Source organism: Cyanistes caeruleus, chromosome 3 (genome assembly GCF_971803275.1).
Source record: "Cyanistes caeruleus chromosome 3, bCyaCae1.hap1.1, whole genome shotgun sequence".
Taxonomy (NCBI): domain Eukaryota; kingdom Metazoa; phylum Chordata; class Aves; order Passeriformes; family Paridae; genus Cyanistes; species Cyanistes caeruleus.
In genome coordinates this window covers 109,244,959-109,257,804 of record NC_141703.1, presented here as the reverse complement: position 1 = coordinate 109,257,804, position 12,846 = coordinate 109,244,959, and the positions used below count along the sequence as shown (strand labels likewise).

Below are 12,846 nucleotides of genomic sequence, written 5' to 3'. Positions count from 1 at the left end.
ATGTTCCTAAATAGCCTCATCTTCCTGTATCAGCATTTCCAACATCAATAATTTTATTGGTAATAATCAGTAAGGTCTGGGATTTCTTGGAGGAGGATGGATGGCTGCATTTGGGGAGAGAATCTAAAGGGCTTTGAAGAATCCTGATAGAAAAATGCTGAGGCAACACCATAATTACTGAGCTGAGAAATCTGCAGCGATTTGCAGTTCCCAAATTGTTTGGAAAACATGAGGAATGCTGCCTTGAGAGTAGAGGCTGATGCCTTAATGCCATCAGATTCCTAAGAGATGGAGAACTCAAAGTGCTACAATCTAGGGCGAATCTAAACCTGACTTAAATGTTTCTCCTGAAGCCCCTGTGTCCATGCTGGCCTCAGGAGATGCTTTCTCCAGAACTCCTTACAACCCTCTCCCAAATACTTCTGAGAGAAGCTCTTCTCCCATTTCTGTCTGGTAGGTGCAAACAAATCCAAGCCAGTCTTCCAGTCAAATTCTTTCTAATGCAGGTCACACAACTTTTCCTGCCACCTGAGCAATCCTTTCAATTTCTCCTCCTCCTCTCAGAACTCTGATCATTCTTGCATTAAAAAAGATACTTTGATAAACTACTTCATATAGTTAAAAAGAATTATTCTCCACCCTCAAAAATGGACTCATGTGAAAACTCCAGCACAGGAACCACGCAAAATTATCTTTCAGCTACCAAAATGATGTGACCTAGGAGCCTGCAGCTTTATAAGCAAATAGACCAGCCTTAGAAGAATCCATGCAGAGGTCAGTGCTGATCTGTGGACTGGTAATCTGGCCTGCTTTGTGCAGGCAATCTGCACTGTGCTGTCTGCACGGGAACTCACATTTTGTTTCCAAGCACAACAAAGCTGTGAGATGGTTCAGCTATGAAAAAAAAGATGATGGAGATGAAGAAACTGTAATGACAACATTAATATTATCTGGCCTCGGTAATGGTCAGAGTTCTCCAAAGATGGAAATTTCTGGGCCTTCTGCTTCCTTTACTCTTCTGCTGTTAGCTCCTGTCCAAGTGTCTGATCCCAGCTGGTGATGGTCAGAAGTGCCCTGCAGCATTTCCAGCTGTTGGAGAAGAACTGTGGTGACTCTGGTGACACAGTCAGTGTGGATAAAATGGAGAAATTCATTCTGGACTGGGTTGTGAGGTGCAGTGAAGGAGAATGGGGACACAACAGAGAAGACCCATCACTTCTTTACCTGAAGGCATCTTAAAGCCCTCAGAGCTCTGGAGCTGTTTGTTCTACTACCCAGAGCAGCTCTATGTGATAACAGTTTGTTTTCTGAGCTATGCCCTTCCTCAGCTCTGCCACCATCCAGGCTGGGCTCAATCTGCCTGGGTAAAAGATAGGCTGCTGGAAGAACCAGTGTCAAAAAGGAAGATTGGTCTCAGCTGATAAAATTAAAGGACAAGAAGTTCAAGTCTCTTGATGTCCCTTCCCGCCTGAATTATGCTGTGATTATAAACTGTTGGGAGCAGATGGTCTGCAGCAGGTCAAGGTCAATGCAGCATCTTCTCTACAGGTAAATGATATCAGTGTAGAGAATTTCTTCAGCATCTCAAGAAAAGTAGTAATAAAAGGAGAAATTATATGTGTTATTTTTTAAAAAAAATTCCTCAGATCAGGCTGTTAAGGGGGCCAAGTGGCCTTGCTTTGAGAAGGAAGCTTTGTTACAGATCATGAATAAGTAAAAATAAGGAAATTAATGAAGTAGTTTGCCAGTCTAACACAGGAAAATAAAAATAAAGGGACATATCCCAAAGCACAGATACTGTTTAAAATATCCATATATTTTATGACCTGAAAAGGAACAAGAACATGACCAAAATCGTAACTAGTACAAATGTATCTACCTACAGATATATGTATCTGGTAAGTAGTGTTATATATATATAGGCACAGATGTCCCATGGCATCAATAACATTCCTAATTTGGGGGGGTTAAATTGCTCATTGAGGAGGTCTCTTCCATGTTTTAACACACATTTTATTGACTTTTCTAGGTGCATATCTGTCAGAGTAGCCTTTTTTGTTCTGGTTGCTCAGGTTTTCCTGGTTAGAAATAAATGTATCAACTTTTTTTTTATGGCCAGCTTTTCTCAGCAAAAAGGAGACCTGAAAAATGGATACAGACATTCTAGATTTGTTGGCTTTCCCTGGAACATTGTTCTGTGATTGAGACTCCTTTGGCAGAGGATACTTTGTCCCCAGGTTTCACAGAAGCTATTCTTGCCTCCAAGTTCCAGTGCCATTTAGGGAACAATTGCTGAAGTGCCTTGTAGATTGACATCTTTCTTTTCATGTGCCAGGGGATTTCTGAGGCTGTCCCAAAGAGCCATCTCCCCTGCTCTGAGGCACCATGGCTCAAGTCCTGTGGGGGCTGTAGCCTGGATTCCTGTGATGGAGTAATCTAAAAGGGCCAGGAGATGAAGCAGTGCAGTAGCAGCGGAAAGCCCTGGGAGGAATACGAGCTGCTGCACTGCAGAGGAAGTGTAATGATCTTTAAGTGCTCCAGGCTCCAGGGTAAGCTTAACTCCTCACAAAAAAGGTTGTAGGAAGCATTTTGTGAGCAGCTCCATGAGTAGAGGCATGATTGCCTAAACATGAGGCTTATTGCTGGAGGAGAAAAGACAGTGTCTTAATATTGAAGAGAGACTGCTCTGCTCATCTTGAGAACAATTGATACGGCACATCTTATGTCCATTTGGCTTTCCTCTGCCTCCCTTCCTCCCTCAAACCCCAAGCTGGGTGTTTTTGTCCATGTGGGAGCTGTTATTCACCAAGCCAGCTTTCTGAATCATCCTGGGAGAGCATCATTGGCCTGGGAATAAATGGTCAGGGAGCACACTGACTGTTCAACAGTACTGATGGTAGTGGGATCAGAATGGAATCTGTGCCTTGGTCCCATTAGTTTGTGAGTTTTGGATGGACCTTCACTGTCTGAGAGCACACAAGGTTTGGAAGAGGAGGAAGTTCACAAAGTAAACAATGAAAGTACGAACATGCCACTGAGCCCAGGGAGAGAGGAAAAATTAAATCCTTTAAATTGAATTTATTGGACTGCTTTTTTGGTAGTGGATAAGGTGATGGATTCTTCAACTCCTGGCTGCCCAAACAAGTGGATAAGGACATAACCAACACCTTTGCTAAACTGATGAGCTGATGCAGTAACTGCTTTGTGTAGCTCTGGACTGATGTCAGGTTGGTGCTGGATTAGGGTTGGCTATTGCAGAGCCAAGTGATTCCAGCCTTTTGTGTCTGTGGTATCTCCATGAGCAGAGCGAGCCAAGCTCTGGGCCTCAGAATTCCCAAGCTGTGCATGGCTTGCTCCGTGCTGGGCACGGAGTACAAGCTGGCAGGAGGCAGCCAGTCCTGAGACAACGTGTCCCTCATCTTTGGAAAACACTCTTTGCACACTAACTCTGCTTTTTGTAGAAGGAAGCCATCACCTATTAAACATCTAAGTTTAGCTTGGTTGTCCACTTGTCACAGTTGGAGGAGGAGAATCTTGGCTGATTCCTGACTGCTTTTCAACTTTGGGAAGGTGAAAAATTTGTGGAAAGAATGAAACTGGAGCATTAAAGCTTGCAGAAAAAGTTGGTGCAGTCACACTATTACCAAACTCTTCATTCTTACAACAGACAATGTTGCAGAGCATTTCTAGATGCTGGAGTAAATATCTTGTGTCTGCAGAGAGCACATGCTGTGTCTGGAGATCCACTCCCTAGTGCACTGTGCTCTTTCATTTGTGGTGTCTTTGAAGTGAATTTGTATATTGATGTTTGTCCAGTCAGTACCTGAAGGAGTTTCATTCTTTCATTTTATCTTAAGGGAAGGAAAATAATGATCACCACATGTATATATAAGGTGGTTACAGATGAGATTTTTTTTTTTTTTGCAAATGAAGAACAAACCTACAAAGAATATAAAATCAGGAGCCAATTGTATGGCTCTATGGCCAGCTAGAAATTTCCTGGCTGGCTGAAAACCTGGTTCTTGGTCATTGCTTGTCCTCTACTCAGCCAAGTCAGAAGTGTTCAAGGACTGAAGAGTGTTGCACTGAGAATTACCAAGAAACCCAAGATTTTCTTTATTCCCTGGAGCTCCCAGGAAGCTGTGTAAGTATCTGTCAGTTCACTTGGCTGGGACTTGTGTTGTCTTGCTGGCTGGCTGCAGGCAGCTGGGTAATTTAAGTGGCAGTGATGTGTAACACCCTACAGATGTTTGGTCTGTTGAACAAGGAGCAGATGCCCTCACCTACTGACATCATTGTGGTAGCTAGTGCAGGCTGGAGCCCATCCTGCAAAAAAACCCTGCGAAAACCTGGCAAAAAACCTGCTCAGGAGGAGGGATAAGGACTTTGGTGGTGAGCCTGTTCTCGGTGCTGTGCCACACGAGTTACAGAACTCAACCTGGCTTGTTTAAAAACAAGGTCTGCTAGGAGCAGCCATCGCGGCAGCTACCGCAGCTCAAGGAGAAATCCAGGAATTTTTAGCAGGCAGAGTTCTTCCTGCAGCTCTCTGAACTCACCAGAACCTGAACACAGCTCAGTAGAAACAATGGCTGGGGGATGTGCTGCATGGTGCTGCTGTGCCTCGGGAGCTCAGAGATCCCAGAATAAGGTTCTCAGCTTGAATGAGTTCCCTTGACTATCAGACACAACCATCTCTGGTTCCCAGAGACCCCTCTGCTCAGCTCAGTGATAAAAGCACTTTTTAACACCAAAGCTGCTGTGTTCCCACGCTGCTGCTGTCATGAGGGAGGCCGGCCTTGAACAATAGCAGAGGAATAAAGAATGGCCTTGCTAATCGATATCCTGCCTAGACGCTGAGTCAGGTGGCAGCTCGGGCCTCTTTAAAATTCCTACATTGTTCCTGATTTCTCATCTGACTGGGGTAAAGTTTTATCTGTAAGGAAAGAAAACACACAGGACCAAGTGTCTCTGCCTGCTCCACCATTCCCTTCCCACACCACCCCCATTTAATTCTGCTGTCTTTGTCCTGCGGTGGCCCCCAGCAGTGAGGGATGTGGGTATGGTTTGCTGGTTTGCACTTGGGGCTGAGTGGGATGTGCTGTGGTCAGGACAAGGTGACTGTGGTCTGAGCAGGGCACCCTGAGTCACACACAGCTGCAAGGCTCTCTTTCACACCCACATTTCCTTGTGGGCTCATGTTTATCAGGTTGGTTTTAAAATGGTCAGAAGGCAAGACAGGGATGCAGGTGCAGGTTTCCAGAAACTTTCTCCATAGATGAATGTTTAGAGCCCTGGCAGGATGCTAAGACAGTCTGTGTGTGAACAGCCATTTGGAAAATTGACAGAAGTGATATTTGCTTAAACAAACTGCAAGATCCAATAGCTCCGATCCACCTCAGATGCACTAAAAACATTTTCCAGAAGGAGAAGGGGGGCAGTGAGGCCTTTTGAAATCTCTAAATCTCACAGGGCATTGCAGGATCCTCTCTGGGGGTTTCATCCAGCTCCTGTCGTCCCAGAGCATCGCCCGAGAGCTCCTCTCACCAGCCTGGAGTGAGGCAGGGGAACTGTGGCTCTGCTCCTTCACCTGCACCAAAGGCTGTGGAGGAGAAAGCTCAGAGGCCTTCGGGGTTTTCCTCAGGGCTGGGAGGATCCCTAGGACATCTCTAGTGGCTCCTTGGCCCTGCTTGCCTCCCACTGAAGGCCTCAGCAGAGGGGGAGAGCGTGGAGCTGGCTGTGCCGCCGGGCAGGAACTGTTGGAGCTGCAGAGGGAACTGGTAAGGGTTACATTTGCGTGTGCAGATATGAGATAAGAGCTGACCTACCCTTCACCCCAAACTGAACTCTCCGAAGCTCAAACAAGGTAAGCCAGTGCTTGTGAAAATGCTGGGAGGGAGCCTGCCAGACTGGCAAACTTGCTGCTCCTGCCTGGGGCTGGGAGAAGACCTTCAGCCACCATCCATGGAGTCCACGAGGAGCTTGCTAGGCTCTCGGCTAAAATGCTCGAGGACCGATAGCACAGAGGAATCAGGAGCTGTGGATGCCTGTCAGGAACCAGAGAGCAGGGTAGGGGTGGGGAGAGAAACAGAAATTACAGACAATGGAGATATTATTTCAAATTAAGCTGATACAGCATCTACAAGATATCTGAGCAGGGCCTTTCCTGCACGAAGTCTCTGATTGTTGCTCACAGGTATCCCTGCAGCAATACACCTGACAGATACTGTCACAGCTTCTTCCCCCTGTGCAAATATAAACAGGTCAGCTTCCACATCTAAGTGCATGACAGAGTTCCCATATAGGAAATCTGTTTCTTCTGGGAAAGAAACATCTCCCTTTAGTGATATCCCTGAGCGCTGAAGTCTCCTGGGAGCCTCAGATGTGTTTTTCACAGCACAGGAAGTGGTGCCTGCCAACACAAGCATGGTATGGCACGGGGAGGGCTGGCCTGGCCCAACACCAAGCTCTCACCCTAAACCCTACGTGCCTGCTGTCCTGGGAGCGAGCAGGAGGATCTGCCTGTCCTGCTACAGCCAGTGAGGTGCATTGATGTGTTTTTGTACTGGATCTCAGGGAGAAGGGAGAGACTCTTTTTGCCCATGGCCTCTTTATGAAAACTAGGAAACAAAAAGCACGGATATCTCAGGAGGTGTTTTCTAAAAATCACACACCAAGAAAAAGCGACTCTCTCTTCTCTCTGTGAATGTGAATTCAGGGTGCCAGAGGATCACACAGCTGGGCTGGTTAAACACTCAATGCAGCTCAGCCTTGCACAGCTGGGGACGCCCTGGAGGTGAACAGAACATTTCTTTATAGACCTGGGTGTCTGTGCTGAGGCTGCTGTAAGGGTTTCATTGGCAGCAGCTGGGAAAGGGAGCAGCTGAACCAACCACACCCGCCCCACGGGAATACAAGGGAGTCCTTTAGCTTCTCACAGAGGTTGTGGGGCTTTGCTGTGTGTCAGAGCCTGGTAGCAGTGCTGTGGTGAGTTGGTTGCTCTCCAGAGTAGTGTTTGAGCCACTGGGCCCCACCTGTGGTAGCCCAGGTAGTGGGGGTGTCCTTGGTACATGTTTGGGTCCAGGCTCCCGAGTTCCAGGCTGTTTTGAAACAGTTCTATCAGTCTGTGGTCACTTGGGCTGTCTCTGCTCTTGCCATGTGGAGTTAAAGGTCACCGTGGCAAGGATGGGTCCAGAATGTTTTTGCTCTAACAGCACATATTGCCCTGTGATCTGGTTAAACCTCCTTTTCTTTTTTGTGACTCGGCTCAGGGACTGTGGGTGCACAACAGAAATCAATTTCTCATGAGCTTATTCACCTTCCCCTGAAAATCTGGTGGATCAAGACTGAAGTCCTAACCAAGCTGTTAGTCACAGCAGGTTTCCCAGGCCTTGGGGCTTGCCTGAGCAGGGGGCTAATCTCTGTGGGGTGTGTGCCAGGCATGCTGCTGGGAGCTCTGCTCCAGGCATATGGGAGTGCTTGCCTGGGAAAGAAGTCACTTCAGGCAGCAGATATTTCCTGCCTGGGAGGGAATGGTGGGCAGGCATCAAGCAACCAGGGGACACGTCCATCAGCATGTTTGAGCAACAAAAAAGCTCCCAAGTGTTCACCGAGGAACCTACGGGCGTTTCATAAGAAAAAATTTGTTTGCTGCAGGGCTGGCATTGTGACAGCTTCCAGTGGAAATGGGATGGATGGACAGACGGACAGGAGGCTGTACCGAGAGGAGGAGAGGGTGAAAGGTGCCTCCTTCCAAGGCAGCAGCTGGTGAGAAGGAGCCTGGGCTGCTCAGTGTCACCACACACATGGCCTGTGGGGAAGCGTGAGCCCAGCTCCAATCTTTGTCAGTGGCACCTCGTTGACTTTTAGCGCTTCCTTATCGTGTCCGTGCTCACCTCGCTGGGCGCTGATAAAATGCCTCGGCTGGGTGATCTGCTGAGCAGCCCTGCAGAAAAACCTGCAGAGCTTGGGAGCCTGATCTGCCAGCGACCAGCCCGGGGCTCCAGAGCACAGCAAGGTAACAAAGGAACCCTCCTAACCCGGGACAAGGCGAGGGTGGGATGATCTGCAAGGTGTGTCCCATGGGACTGGCATGCGAGCGAGTGGATTTTGGGTCAGAATAGGGGTTTGCAAAAGTTGGGCTCGCTGTGACTTTCCCATACCTAAGAGTTGGAAGTGTAAGCCACGTGAAGTGATTGCAGGATGTTAGTTCTCAGTGCTAGAAACAATAGAGTTGGGAAGAAATGCCCAGGCTGTTGGTTTTTTTTTAGTATTTTCTTCTTTCTTCTCCAGTAATAACATTTCTCTCTCTCTCTCGGGGTATTGAGCACCTAAGTAATTCTGGTACAAATCTTAGTTATCACTAAAAGTGGGTATTATTTTCCCACATATACCTTACCTCTAGGCCTACCTGTGGGCCCACAGCAGTTTTTAAAAGTAGTTTTTAATTTTTTATTATTGTTTTTTTTAATAGGTGAGCAACTTGCAGTGATACACTTGGGAGAGTCCTCTTGATGGATTTGAACTGAAGGCCCCTGAATATAAAACCCTGGACATCTTCTGAACAGGTATGTAATTTTTGAAACCTGAAACTGCTGCCAAACTGGTGAACAGTATCTTGCCACTACAGGAGAACAATAAAACCTGACTGTCTGGAAAGAAGAGTTTTCTTTCTGAATGTGAAATGTAGATGTTCTTTTCCTTTATTTTTATTTTAAATTTAATTTTTAAAAAAAAAAAAAAAATTAAAGAGTTAACTTAGTGTCCTTCCTGAACTGGAGAGAAAAACCATGATGCCAGAGTTCCTTGCCAAGAAAAACCTCTACAGTTTTTACCACAGAACCTGGGGTCAAAGTCTGTTACTTTTCTTCGTGGTTGAAGTTTTGACTTCACCTTTATTGGTCCAAATATTCCAAGTGATTAAAGGTGAAATAAGGGACTTCTTTAGAGAAAGGAATTATAGTTAACAACAGAAACTTGCAGTGAAATCAATGTTCAATTTGACTTGCTGTTCTTCTTTTACATCTTATTCAGAAATATAGGCTTACACAGCTCTTGTTGTATTTTTTTTTCTTCTTTGGCTACAGCTCTACTCTGTACTATGTTATTAATTGAATGTTATTACCCCAGATCTCTTATATAGCACTGCTCTTGGAATCATCCCTGTAATCACTTCCACATGCTGCAAACTTGCAGAACGGAACAAACTCCTTCCATATTCCCTGTATTGACGTGAACTTTGCCTAGTCCTTATTCTCCAATGCTTGCTGGGATACCTCAAAGTCTATTTTCAAAATCATAGTCCCAAAGCTCTTCTCACAGGAATATCTAGTGTTATCCCAGTCACCTTTAGGGTCTCTTACTTTATTCCTACCAACTTTAATCTTTACTGTGCTTTTGAGGTGTTCTCCTCTTCTGCTTGCTTTTGTTTCTGCCCAACATCCTGTATTAGCATCTCTTTATTTCAGAGCCTCGCCATTTCTCCAGTCTTCCATCATCCCCTGCCAACAGCTGGAACTCTGTGTGGGAAACCTGGTGCTTTTCCCAAGAGACCACCACTCTTCATCACCACAGCACTTCCGCTTTTCTCCCTGACAGTGACATTCAGATCCTCACACCTTTACTGTATCTAAGCTGTGTCTTGCATATGAACCTATAAAATCTCACTATTTCTTTCTCTGAAACCTTCTTGTCTATACTGTCTGATTGAAAATCTCCTTTATGCCTTTTCATCAAAGCCTTCAAAATTTATTATACTGCACTTCAATATTGTTGGTCTATTTTATTTTGACTCTCTTCATACTGGGCAGGATTGAGACCACAACACCTTGAAAACAGTGAATAACTAATTCCCCTTGACATGAATACTGATTGTCTGCCCACCCAGGAGTTATGCAAAGGAGCACCAAGGTGTTGCCAGTGTGCCACCTGGCACCCACTGTTAGCCCTTTGAGAACAGTACTTGGATTCCCAGTGCTGCTGATGACACCTTGTCTCTGGTCTCTGTCACTAATGCCCTCAAGTCTTGTTTTGTAACAAGCTGAGGATGATATCTAGCTCTTGCTTCTGTCCACTGGGGTCCTCTGGCTCTCCCTCTGTAATGATCAACCTCATACAGGTTTTTCTTTGAAATTTTAAGGAGCTTCCACTTCAGATTTGAGAGGATTTTGTTCTAGAATGTGCTCCAGCCTGAAGGGGCAGAGCCTTTTGTCCAAGACACTTGAGGTCAAATGGAGAAAGTGTTGATCTTGTATTTTTCTTTTTTTCCCCCCACATTCTGGTGAAACATCCTAATTAATGACCTATTGGGCTGCATCACCACCAGCCTTACTATAATTTTATCTTTTTTTCTTTTTTTTTTTTTCAGTGCTTTATGACACCCCCCCCCTGCATTTTGTACATAGACCAGGAAAGACAGCAAGGTGGTGAGTCCCATTTTCAGGTGGATCCATGTGCTACAGATTGGTGTGAGATATCCCTGTCCTTATGAAAGCACGCTCTCAGCAACTTTTTTTCCATGGATATCTGATGTGGCATCCCCTAAGGGTGCTGGTATTTGCTGCTGCTCTCCTGAGGCACCCAGTGCCAGCCACCTCCACTCTCTGTGCAGCAGGGAGGGGATGTGAGCTACCAGCTGAGCTCCTGTTTGCTGATGACCTAATGAAAAAGCTCACCATGCCAGCAAAAAAGGGAGGAGGAGGAGAAGAAAAAGGGAATAGAGAAAATAAAAAGCAGAGCATGAAGTTAATGAAAGTGGGGGAGTATTTCTGGTGTTATAATGCTACCAGAGTTAGGTTTCTTTAGCTCCTGCTGTGCTTTGCTAAAAATGAGTCTAGTTAGCAGCAGCAGATGTGAATGTAACAGCTGTACAACTGTCAGGGGAACCAGAGAAGCTGTGACAAATCCATGAATTAAGTAGATTCTCTTACTTTCTTTGTGTGGAGGTCTTAGAAGTGGAAGTTTTCAAAGTGTGTCCTGTTGGCTGCTCACATCAAGTGATTGGGATGTTGTAGAAAGTGAGAGAAGGGTGCAGCAAGCAAGATACAGGATATGTTTTCAGTCAGGAAAAGGAGAGCATTTGGGGAATGGGTTACTGGAGATGATGAAGTAGCTGGGAGGAAAGATGTAGCTTAGGAGTAGACACTAATGTTGCAGAGGTGGGGATGGGAATTCATGCAGCTAAGAATAAATGCATTTGTGGAAAGGATACTGGTTGTTATTTGGTAACCAGAAACTTAAATGATCAAAGAGTTTAGTAAGACCTTCTGACTTTGCCTTGCCCTTCCAAAAATATATCATGGCTGTGTGGAAGGTCACCTCCCATCCCTTCTTAGATGTTAATCACCCCCTTCAATATAGGTGGCCTATCAGATTGCATGGGCTGGGTAAACACTGGGATATGTGATAGCATATTTACTGGGTTGCAGGATCTAAAGGTAAGGCTGATATCTGGAATGCCAAGATATTTGTGAGGGGAGGCAGGATTCCTCCTCTCTTCAGCTGCTTGCCCTCCAAGTGGAAGGAGAGGGCATTTCAAATTCCTTGCAAGCTCCAGGCTATCAACAGGCTCTTCCTGTGTGAAACAATAAGGATCTAACAGTACTCAGGAGTTACCTGCTTTTCTGAACAGGTCTGATACCACTGAGATATGCTTTTGTGGGGAGGATGAAGCCCATCACTTGTGAGGACACAAATGCCCAGTGCTACTGGTGTAGATCATCCAAGAAGATGTTATTGAAGACAAAGGGGCAAAGAAGGAATCAAAGTCCCACCAAGCTGAAGCAGACACAGGCAGAAAGGGGAAGGAGTCAAAACAAAAAGAAAGCAGGAAAGAGGAAGAAAATAGTTAGGCAAAAGTGGGATAACTATCAGCATTGTTTTGTACAATGGAGAAGTGGCTCAGCCATCAAATACACTCCATAAACACTGTATTTTTTCAGCTAGCTGGGTTAAGGGCCTCTGTGGGGGCAAGTACACAAATGATGAGTCCCCAAGCCCTGCTGCTCTCTCAATGAGAGTAGAATTTATCACCTATATAATGATCCTGAATTCATCTGGGGGGAGGTGCTGTGGCTCCAGCATGGTCTGGCTCCTCTGTATCAGATTTCTGAGTAAGCCTGTATTCCCCAAAGTAATGTGAAGGTTGATATGAGCAAGGGAATGCATTTGGTATTTTACTTTGTGGATCACAGGGCAAGTGCTGTAGGCAGTAGTCATGGATGCTGAGTTTATCCTTACCCCTCTTGCTAGCTTGAAGACAGTGGTGCTGCAGCTTGAGTCTCTGAAGCTGTTCTTGGCATGTAGGCTTTTGGCATTAAAAATCTCCATGGGTCTGTCACCACAGGCCACAGCCATTCCTTGGGATGCAGGGTATTGGTGCTTTGGAATTATTTGTAAGGCATTGCTCTGTTTTGCCTGGCCCTAGTCAGGGGACTGAAGTGAAGCTTACTAAAATGCAGGCCACTTGGATGATGCAGGAACAGAAGTGTCCCTCATAGCTAAATAAAATCTTCTAGGGGGTAGGTTGTTCTCACACTCATCAGCTAGGACAGTGGGGAGAAAAGTGCCTATTTTCACCTGGACCCTTTGTTTACACAGAGCAAAACCATGGGATTTCACACCTTCCTGTACAGTGATCCTACAATAAAATGTGGAACTTCAGATATTCCTGTAGGTTCAGACTATGTGATGCTGTCCCAGATGGGAAATCTGCATGGTAAGACACCAGATCCATGAGCCCTTTTCCTCCCTGGGATGAAATTCCTTTTTTTTCATTGTGAATCTTACCAGTCAAGGGTGTTGCTTCACCTCATTCATTAGCCAGCTAGTGTTGGTGTAATCAGGTGTAAA

General features: G+C 45.6%; 2 protein-coding genes across 5 annotated transcripts in view; both read left to right on the top strand.

Moving 5' to 3' along the window:
* Positions 1-12,846, top strand: part of LOC147654432 (uncharacterized) — a 749,593-nt gene that overhangs the window by 668,569 nt on the left and 68,178 nt on the right. The gene's annotated exons all lie outside the window — the stretch shown is intronic.
* GJA8 (gap junction protein alpha 8) overlaps positions 6,840-12,846 on the top strand; it is a 28,111-nt gene continuing 22,104 nt past the window's right edge. For 2 of the 4 annotated variants that reach the window (XM_023944707.2, XM_086884140.1), the window contains exons 1-5: positions 6,843-6,984; positions 7,654-8,014; positions 8,471-8,564; positions 10,364-10,421; positions 12,595-12,712. The gene's annotated coding sequence lies outside the window, so the exon portion shown is untranslated. Of the gene's footprint in view, positions 6,985-7,653; positions 8,015-8,470; positions 8,565-10,363; positions 10,422-12,594; positions 12,713-12,846 lie in introns of all 4 variants that reach the window. The other 2 variants (XM_023944714.2, XM_023944722.2) reach the window with 2 other exon arrangements.